The sequence below is a fragment of the Choloepus didactylus genome, chromosome 2 (assembly GCF_015220235.1).
Source record: "Choloepus didactylus isolate mChoDid1 chromosome 2, mChoDid1.pri, whole genome shotgun sequence".
NCBI lineage: Eukaryota > Metazoa > Chordata > Mammalia > Pilosa > Megalonychidae > Choloepus > Choloepus didactylus.
The window spans coordinates 211,422,737-211,432,624 of NC_051308.1; positions in this window are offsets into that span (position 1 = coordinate 211,422,737).

A 9,888-nucleotide genomic window follows, 5' to 3' on the forward strand; every position below is an offset into this window, starting at 1 on the left:
CTAAATCCAGACCCCTGGCTGGTGAGGTGAGGCCACCTATTCCTCCTGTCATTGGCCAGAGTTGGTTCAAGGATTACAAGAGCGGAGTCTGCCCTCTGTAGCTCTGCTGGGAGGGGCTGGGGGCTGCAAATAACTTCTGCTGGATAGTACCACAGGCTATACCTGTACCCCACTTTATAAAATTGGAGTGTCCCTAAATGTTGTGTGGGGATCTTAAATAAGGGGCTCTCCAAGGTGTGTTGTCACATGAAATTTTATGTCTCTTTGCTTCTCTATGCCCTGCCCCCACTAGACTGTAATCTTCTTGAAAGCAGGGACCCTGTCTTGATCCCCAGGAAAGCTCCTGAGCTCGGAAGGTGTTCTAATTTGCTAATGCTGTGGAATGCAAAACACCAGAGATGGATTGGCTTTTATAAAAAGGGGGTTTATGTGGCTACACAGTTACAGTCTTAAGGCCATAAAGCATACAAGGTAACACATCAGTAATCGGGTACCTTCACTGGAGGATGGCCAATGGCATCCAGAAAACCTCTGTTAGCTGGGAAGGCACGTGGCTGGTGTCTGCTCCAAAGTTCTGGTTTCAAAATGGCTTTCTCCCAGGACGTTCCTCTCTAGCAAGCTTGCTCCTCTTCAAAATGTCACTCACAGCTGCACTGAGTTCCTTCTCTTTGAGTCAGCTCATTTATATGGCTCCACTGATCAAGGCCCACCTTGAATGGGTGGGGCCACGCCTCCATGGAAATATCTCATCAGAGTTATCACCTACAGTTGGGCGGGGCACATTTCCATGCAAACAACCTAATCCAAACATTCCAACTTAATCCCCACTAGTATGTCTGCCCCACAAGATTGCATCAAAGAATATGGCTTTTTCTGGGGGACATAATACATTCAAACTGGCACAGAAGGGCAACTAACACAAAGTGAATGTACAATAAATTATTGTTTTAATAAATGAATGAAACCCCAATGAGTCACTTAAAGTTAATTTACATACTGCAGGGGAGTTTCCAATCTGCTTACGCAAAATCTTTGTAAGATGCTAATAGTCACCTTTCAGATCGGGATCACGTAACTTAAGGTTTTTATAAAACAAGACACATTCAATAGGCAAAGAGGTATTAACTGGGAAACTCATTCCCTGCTCTCTGCTTATATCAGAAGCCCACTCTGTGCCCAACACTTAAATCATTGATTTAGAAGTTAGAAAACATTCTCTTTTTCATACTTCCCATTACTATATTGCAAGAAGCCATTACAAAGTGAATACTTCCGTGACCTATATACGTTCACAAGGACCTTTCATTGTGGTATTTAACCTAAAAAGTAGAAAGAGACAAACTGTCAACTATGTTTTCCAAAAGTTGAAGGAATTTTTGGAGACAGATTTAAATGGGTGTCTTCAGAGAACAGAACCAGGACTGGAGGAAGATTTTGACTCAATGGAACATCTTTCTCATAGTCTGAAAAGTTCTTTCTCCTTCCTCACTTTTGAATGATAGTTTACCTGGATATGATGCCGGATATTTTCCTTCAGCAATTTAGAGCTACTACTTTACTGTTTTCTTGCATCTATTGTTACTGCTGACAATTTTGCTGTCACTCTAGGTATCATTCCTTGGTAAGGAATGATATCTTTTCTTCTGGTAGCTTCTAAGATTTTATTGTTTTCCTTGATACCCAACAGGTATGTCTATAGGTGTATAATTATCTTTATTCCATCCATATTAGAAATGAAAGAGGAGTCATCATTACTGATCCCAAGGACATCAAATGGATAATAAAGGAACATTATGAACAACTCTATGACCACAAATTTGAAAACTTAAATGAAATGGACAAATTCTTTTAAAGACACAAATGACCAAAACTCACACAAGGAGAAATAGATCATCTGAATAGGCCTATATCTATTAAAGAAATTGAATCAATGGTTAATAGCCTTCCATAAAAGAGAATACCAGGCTTAGATGGTTTCACTGCTGAAGTCTACCAAACATTTAAGGAAGAAATGGCACCAAATCTCTACAAATTCTTCTAGAAATTAGAAGCAGAGAGAGCACTACCTAACTCCTTCTATGAGGCGTACATTACTCCAATACCAAAAACAGATAAGAAAGGAAAACTGTAGACCAACATCTATTATGAAAATAGATGCAAAATCCTTAACAAAATATTAGCAAATTGAATGCAACAATATATAAAAACAATTATATAACATGACCAAAGTGGAATTTATTACAGGTGCAAAGGCTGGCTCAACATTCAGAATCAATTGATGTCATCCACCACACCCACAGGCAGAAGAATAGAAATCATATGATCATATCAATTGATGCAGAAAAACATTTGACAAAATCTAGCACCCGTTCATCATAAAAACTCAAAGCAAAGGAGGATAGAAGGGAACTTCCCCAACTTGATTTTTTTTTAGTCTACCAAAACCCACAGCTAATATACTACTTAGTGGTGAAAAACAGAATGCTTTATCCTCAATATCAGGAATAAGCAAGGATGCCCTCTCTCATCATTCCTATTCAATATCATTCTAGAAGTCCTACCTAGCGCAGTAATACAAGAAAAAGAAATAAAAGTATGCAAATTGGGAAGGAAGAAATAAAACTATCTTTGTTCTCAGATGACATATTGTCTATGTATAAAGTCCCAAAGAATTGACAAAAAAAAAATCTAGTGGAACAAATAAGCAATTATAACAAAGCCACAGGATATAAGATTAATATATAAAAGACAATTGCTTTCCTAAATACCAGCAATAAATATTGAAATCTGAAATTTAAAACACACTAGTTTTTACAAAAGAATGAAAAAATGATATATTTAAGTATAAATCTAAGAAAATATGTACAGGATCTATATATGGAAAACAATAAAATCAAAGATCTAAATAAATGGAGAAGTATTCCATGTTTATGGATTAGAATACTCAGTATTGTTAGGGTGTCAATTCTTTCCAAATTGATCTATAGATTCAATGCAACCCCAATCAAAATCCCAGCAAGATTTTTTTGTTCATATTGACAAAGTAATTCTTTAGTTTATATGGAAAAGAAAAAGACCCAGAATAGGCAACAAAGTACTGAAGAAGAACAAAATTGAAGGACTGACACTACCGACTTCAAGACTTACTACAAAGCTACATTAATCAAGAAATTGTGGTACTGTGCAAGGAATAGACACATAGATCCATGGAACAGAATAGAGAGCACAGAAATAGACCCAATAATCTTAAACAAAGGAGTAAAGGCAATCAATAGAGAAAGGACAGTCCTTTCAGATGGTGCTGAAACAAATTGGACAGCCATATGCAGAAGAAGGAGAAGGAGAAAGAGGAGGAGGAGGAGGAGAAGAGGAGAAGGAGAATCTATACTCAGCCCTTATAACTTTCACAAAAATAATTCAAAATGGATCATAAACCAAATATATTATGTAATGCTATAAAACGTCTAGAAGAAATCAAAGGGGAAAATTCCAAATGACATTGGGTTTGGTGATGACTTTTTAGATGCTGTGCCAGTTTGAATGTATTGTGTTCCCCCAAATGCCATTATCTTTGATGCAGTCTTGTGTGGGCAGATGTTATCTGTGTTGATTAGATTTGCATGGAAATGCGCCCCACCCAACTGTAGGTGATAACTCTGATGAGATATTTCCATGAAGGCATGGCCCCACCCTTTTAGGGTGGGCCTTGATCAGTGGAGCCATATAAATGAGCTAATGGGCAGAGGGAACTCATTGCAGCTGTGAGTGACATTTTGAAGAGGAGCTACAGCCAAGAGGGACAGTTTGAAGAAAGCACAGAAGCCAAGAGAGGAGCTGCAGATGCGAGACAGTTTGAAGACAGCCATTGAAAGCAGACTCTTGCTCCAGAGAAGCTAAGAGAGGACAAATACCCCAAGTGCAACTAAGAGTGACATTTTTGAGGAACTGCAGCCTAGAGAGGAACGTCCTGGGAGAAAGCCATTTTGAAACCAGAACTTTGGAGCAGACACCAGCCACATGCCTTCCCAGTTAACAGAGGTTTTCCGGACACCATTGGCCATCCTCCAGCGAATATACCCGATTGCCGATGCTTTACACTGGATGCTTTATGGCCTTAAGACTGTAACTGTGTAACCAGATAAACCCCCTTTTATAAAAGCCAATCCATTTCCGGTGTTTTGCATTCCGGCAGCATTAGCAAACTAGAACAGATACAAAACCAAAAGTATGATCTGTGAAAGAAAAAACCTGATATATTAAACTTTAGTAAAATTAAAAATTTCTGCTCTGCAAAAGACACTGTTAAAAGAAAGAAAAGAAAAGTCACAGCCTGGGAGAAAATATTTGCATAACACATATAAAAGACATGTATAAAGAAATTGTATCCAAAATATACAAATATTTCTTAAAATTCAACAATAAGACTAATCCAATTTAAAAATGAGCAAAAAAGCTGAACAGGCAGCTTACCAGAGAAGACATATAGATGGCAAATAAGCATAAGATGCTCAACATCATTTCACATCAGGAAATTGAAAACTGAAACAACAATGAGCTACTACTACACACCTATTAGGATGACTAAAATCCAAAAACCTGACAATACTAAATACTGGTGAAGATGTGGAGCAACAGAACTCTCATTCATTGATAGTGGGAATGCAAAATGGTACAGCCACTTTGGAAGACAGTTTGGAGTCTCTAACTAAGATAAACTAACATTACCATATAATCTAAATTGATTTGAAAAATTACATTTACATAGAAATCTACATGCAAATGTTTTTATGGCAGTTTTATTCATAATCACTCAAAATGGGAAGCAAACCAGATGTCCATCAATAGGTGGATAGACAAACTGTGGTACATACATAATGTGGAAAATTATTCAACAATAAAAGGAAGAGGGATATCAAGCCATGAGAAAAACATACAGTAACCTTAAATGAATATTGCTAAGTGAAAGAAGGCAGTATGAAAAGGCTACATATTGAAAAAAGTCAACCAGAAAGCTGGCAGAGTGAGACACTTCAGGGCTCAATCCCCCAATAGAGGCTTTGAACAGCAAGCAAGAACTAGCAGAAACATCTTTCTCAAATCTCCAGAAAACAGTTAAGGACTGCAGTAACAGGGCAAGATGCCAAATCAAGGAAAAGGTTACTTTAAAACGGTAGGATCTCTTGGCACCATCTCCATCCCTCACCTGCTAGGCACAGAGCTTGCCTACACTCCCAGTACAGATCCCTGGTCCCAGTTCTAAGAGAGCAGATTAGCCCTTGCATACATACTGGGAGCATGGATATCTGGCCCAGTCTGTCTGTTGGTGTCCTGAGGGGCTCACCATTTCAAAATTTTCCCTGTGTAGAGAAGGCAGCTCATCCAGCTCTCCTACAGAATGCTGTGGGAGAGCAGTCAAGTGGCTGCCTGGGGCAAGGGATTGTTGGCTGTAGGACATACATTGCAGTGCCTGGGACTGTGAGGAGACTGTTTCCTAGATAAGAGGGACATTATTATCCATGTAAACAGGGGAATTCCTAGGGCCACACATGCATGCTCAAGACAAGAGGCAGGCACAGAAAAGATCAGGGAGGCTCTTAAAGGCTTTGGCCTGGAGCCATTCTCTAAAATCATTGTATGGGTAAGACCTAAAGGAGAGCACTTGCGCAGGTCAATCTGCAAAGACTGGTAAGGATGGTATCTTTTTTCTTTTCTTTTCTTTCTTTTTTTTTTTTTTTTTTTTTTTTTTTGTTAGCTCCTGGCATTCAAAGAAAGCTTTGTTATAACACTAGCTGGATACAAACTTTAGGAACAGATGCTTCAGAGTCTAAATTCCAGTGGTAACACACTAAAATATCAAAATGCCCACGTTTCAATGAAAGATTACAAAACATACAAAGAAACAGGAAGTGATGGCCCGGGCAAAGAAGATTAAGCATTGGAAACCATCAGTGAGGGGAATCAGACCAGGGGCATTCCAGAAAAGGACTTTGTAAAAATGGTTCTAATTATGCTCAAAGAACTAAAGGAAAACACGGACAAAGAACTAAGGGATATCAGGAAAACAATAGATGAAATAAAGAGATTATCAACAGAGAAATGAGAATTATGAAAAGGAATGAAACAGAACTGAAATCCACATTAAAAGAAAATAAAAATTCCCTAGAGGGTTTCAATAGCAGATTGGAGCAGGCAGAAGAAAGAAACAGAAAACTTGAAAATAAGACAATTGAAACCATCCAATCTGAGGAACAGAAAGAGGAAAAAATGAAGAAAAGTAAACAAATCCTGAGGAAACTGTGGGACACCCATCAAGCATACCAATATACACATTGTGGGAGCCCCAGAAGGAGAAGAAAGAGAGAAAGGGAAAGAGAGAATGCTTAAAGAAATAATGACTGAAAATGCCCCAAATTTAACAAAGGCCATGAATATACACATCTGAGATGCTCAACAAACGCCAAACAGGATAAACCCAAATAGACTTACACCATGCTATGTTATAATCAAACTGTTGACTGCCAAAGATAAGAGAGAATTCTGAAAACTGCAAAAGAGAAACAAAATGTCCTGTACAAGGGAGCCTCAGTAAGATTAAGTACCAATTTCTCTTTGGAAACCATGGAGGCAAGAAAGCAGGGGGGCAGTATATTTACAGTGCAGAAAGCAAAAAGTTGCCAACCAAGAATTCTATATCCTATAAAACAGTCTTACAAAAATGGGGGAGCAATTAAGACATTTCTAGACCAACAAAAGCTGAAGAAGTTCATTACCACTAGACCAACCCTACAAGAGATGCACAAGACAGTTCTGCAGTTGAAAGTATAGGACAATAGATAATAGATCAAAGTCAAAGGAAGAAATAAAGATCTCCAGGAAGGGTAATGAAAGGGGCAAATGTAAATGCTAGTACTATTGTAATTTTGGTTTGTAACTCCACTTTTTAATTCCTACTGGATCTAAAGGTTAATGTATAAAATGTCATGAGAAATCAGTGGTTTCAGACTCAATGTATAAACATGTAATTTGTGACAAGAACTACAGAAAGGTGGGGGGATGGAGGAGTATAGGAACATAGTTTGTATATACTAATGAAGTTAGGTTGGTATCCAAAGCAAGAGAGATTGTTACAGATTTAAAATGTTAAATTTAAAATCCATGATAACTACAAATAAAATATCAAAGAATATGCAAGATCACAGAAACAGAAGTTAAAGCACAGGTTTCCAGGGGCAGTGGGCAGGGGGAATGGGGAGCTAATGCAAAATGATTGTAGGTTTTCCGTTCAGGGAGATGGGAAAGTTTTTACAATGGAAGGTGATGAAGATACCACAACATTGTGAGTGGGATTAATTGCACTGAATGTTGTGCTTGGGAATGGTTGAGACGGGAAAGTTTATGTTGTATATATGAGCTCACAATAACAAAAAAGAAAGAGCTACTAAAGAAACAATGACAATCAATGTCAATACATGATCCTGGATGGAATCTAACAAGGGAGGAGAGAAGGCTCAAAAGGACATTACTGGTACATATGAAAAAAATTATAACCTAATAAACTCCCTTTATAAAAGCCAAACCCACATCTGGTATTTTGCATAACAGCAGCATTAGGAAACTGGAACACAAGTAAAGCCTGAGAAGCTGTCACAGCCAAGAGGAGCTGAAGGAGCCATGACTAAATGTAATCTGATATCCTGGAACACAAAAAGGACATTAGGTAAAAACTAAGGAAATCTAAAATAAACCATGGACTTTACTTAATACTAATTATCAATATTAGTTCATTAATTGTAATAAATGTATAATACTAATATAAGATGTTAATATTAGGGTAAACTGTGGGATATACAGGAAATCACTATACAATCTTCTCAATTTTTTTCTGTAAATCCTAAAATTTAAAGTCTATTGCAGAACTTTTAAAGGATATACTTCAGCATGAAGAACGTTAATTTAAAGGAAAGTTAATGAGCTAGGAAATTCATAAAATATGTTAGTAAGTTGAATTAATTATTAACTGAATAAAGCAACTATTTTGTTAATAGGTGTGCCGGTTTGAATGTATTGTGTCCCCCAAATGCCATTATTTTTGTGGTCTTGTGGGACAGACATTTTGGTGTTGGTTGGATTTGCTTGGAGTGTGCCCCACCCAGCTGTGGAAGATGATTCTGATGAGATGTTCCCATGGAGGCGTGGCCCCGCCCATTCAGGGTGGGCCTTGATCAGTGGAGCTATATAAATGAGCTGACTCAGAGAGAGGGAACTAACTGAGTGCAGCTGGGAGTGATGTTTTGAAGAGGAGCAAGCCTGCTAGAGAGGAACGTCCTGGGAGAAAGCCGTTTTGAGGCCGGAGCTTTGGAGCAGATGCCAGCTGCCTTCCTAGCTAACAGAGGTTTTCCAGATGCCATTGGCCATCCTCCGGTGAAGGTACCCGATTGCTGAGGTGTTACCTTGGACGCTTTGTGGCCTTAAAACTGTAACTGTGTAGCGAAATAAACCCCCGTTTTATAAAAGCCTATCCATCTCTGGTGTTTTGCATTCTGCAGCATTAGCAAACTAAAACAATAGGTAAAATTCAAACTAAAACAACAATAACTGGATGGGAGGTATGTTCATTAGCAATTAAAGAGGGTTAAAGTCTGTGCCATGTTTGGGAAGAAGATAGAAATAGTGAATGACTTTTCATCTGTTTTAAAATGAGTACTTAAGTATATTAAATAAGTGTGTAAAAAATTCAAGGGTAGCCACTAAAAAATGAAAATACTATCTATTTTGCAAACTGCTACAGAAGAGAGAAATGTATGGGGGAGTGTGGAAAACTAAGTTCAACAGAAGGCAGGAAAAGGGAAAAATAAAGCAAAAAACATAAAACAATTAGATGGTAAAATAATAAGTACAAATATATAAGTAATTACAATAAACATTGTATTAGATGCATGTTGTGCACCCTCTTAAATTCTCTTTACCTCACCTGTATCCCAGACACTCAGCCTCTTGCTCTGCTACAGCCACTCCCGAAAGTGTCAACTCTGTGTGGGTCTGTAGAGTTCACCTGAGGCTGCTGCCCAATGTCTCTGCCTCTTCCCACTCAGGGGACATTTCACACACAATACATGGGCCAAGTAGCTCAGCCTGAAGTTTGGGGGAGTTAATTCCCTCAGTGAGAGACAAGAGATAGGAAAGAACCATCAGATAAATTCCTTCTCCTCTCCTCCTTTTAATGGACTTTTCCAAGGCACGAGTATTTCTATATAGCCTGTCCAGGAATGTACCCAGAGGCCATGTTAGTGTACCTGTCAATCATGAGCATTGTCTCATGGTGTATTGTGAAGTCTTACATTTGTTTTCCTTTCTTCCCTGCCTCAGTCAGCTTTTCCCTCTCTTTTGATGCACTGGAATTGCTTCAGACAATTTTTTTAAGACAAATGTTAAAAGATAAAGCCCACCTACTAAAATAGATTATAAAATTAGATTTAAATCTAGCAAAATGCTTACACAAGATACATCTGAAATAATATTAGTTAGAAATGTTGAAACAAAGGCATAGAAAACACACACCAGGCAGTTACCAACCAAAATAAAATTAGTGTAGCAATATTAATATCAGGCAAAGAAATTTTAGGTATGATATTTTATACAATAATAAAAAAAACAGCACACTAAGGAAATACAGCAATAATGAATTTATATGCACCTAACAAAATAACATCAAAATATACAAGTGTGCAGAAACAGACAGAATTAAAAAGAAAAAAATTGACCGATGAAGAAACATAGTGGGAGATATTAACAAGCTTCTATTAAAAACTATCAAGCAGACAAAATATTATTAAGATATAGAAGGTTTGAACAACTAAATCAACACATATTGTGCTGGTTTGGATGTAT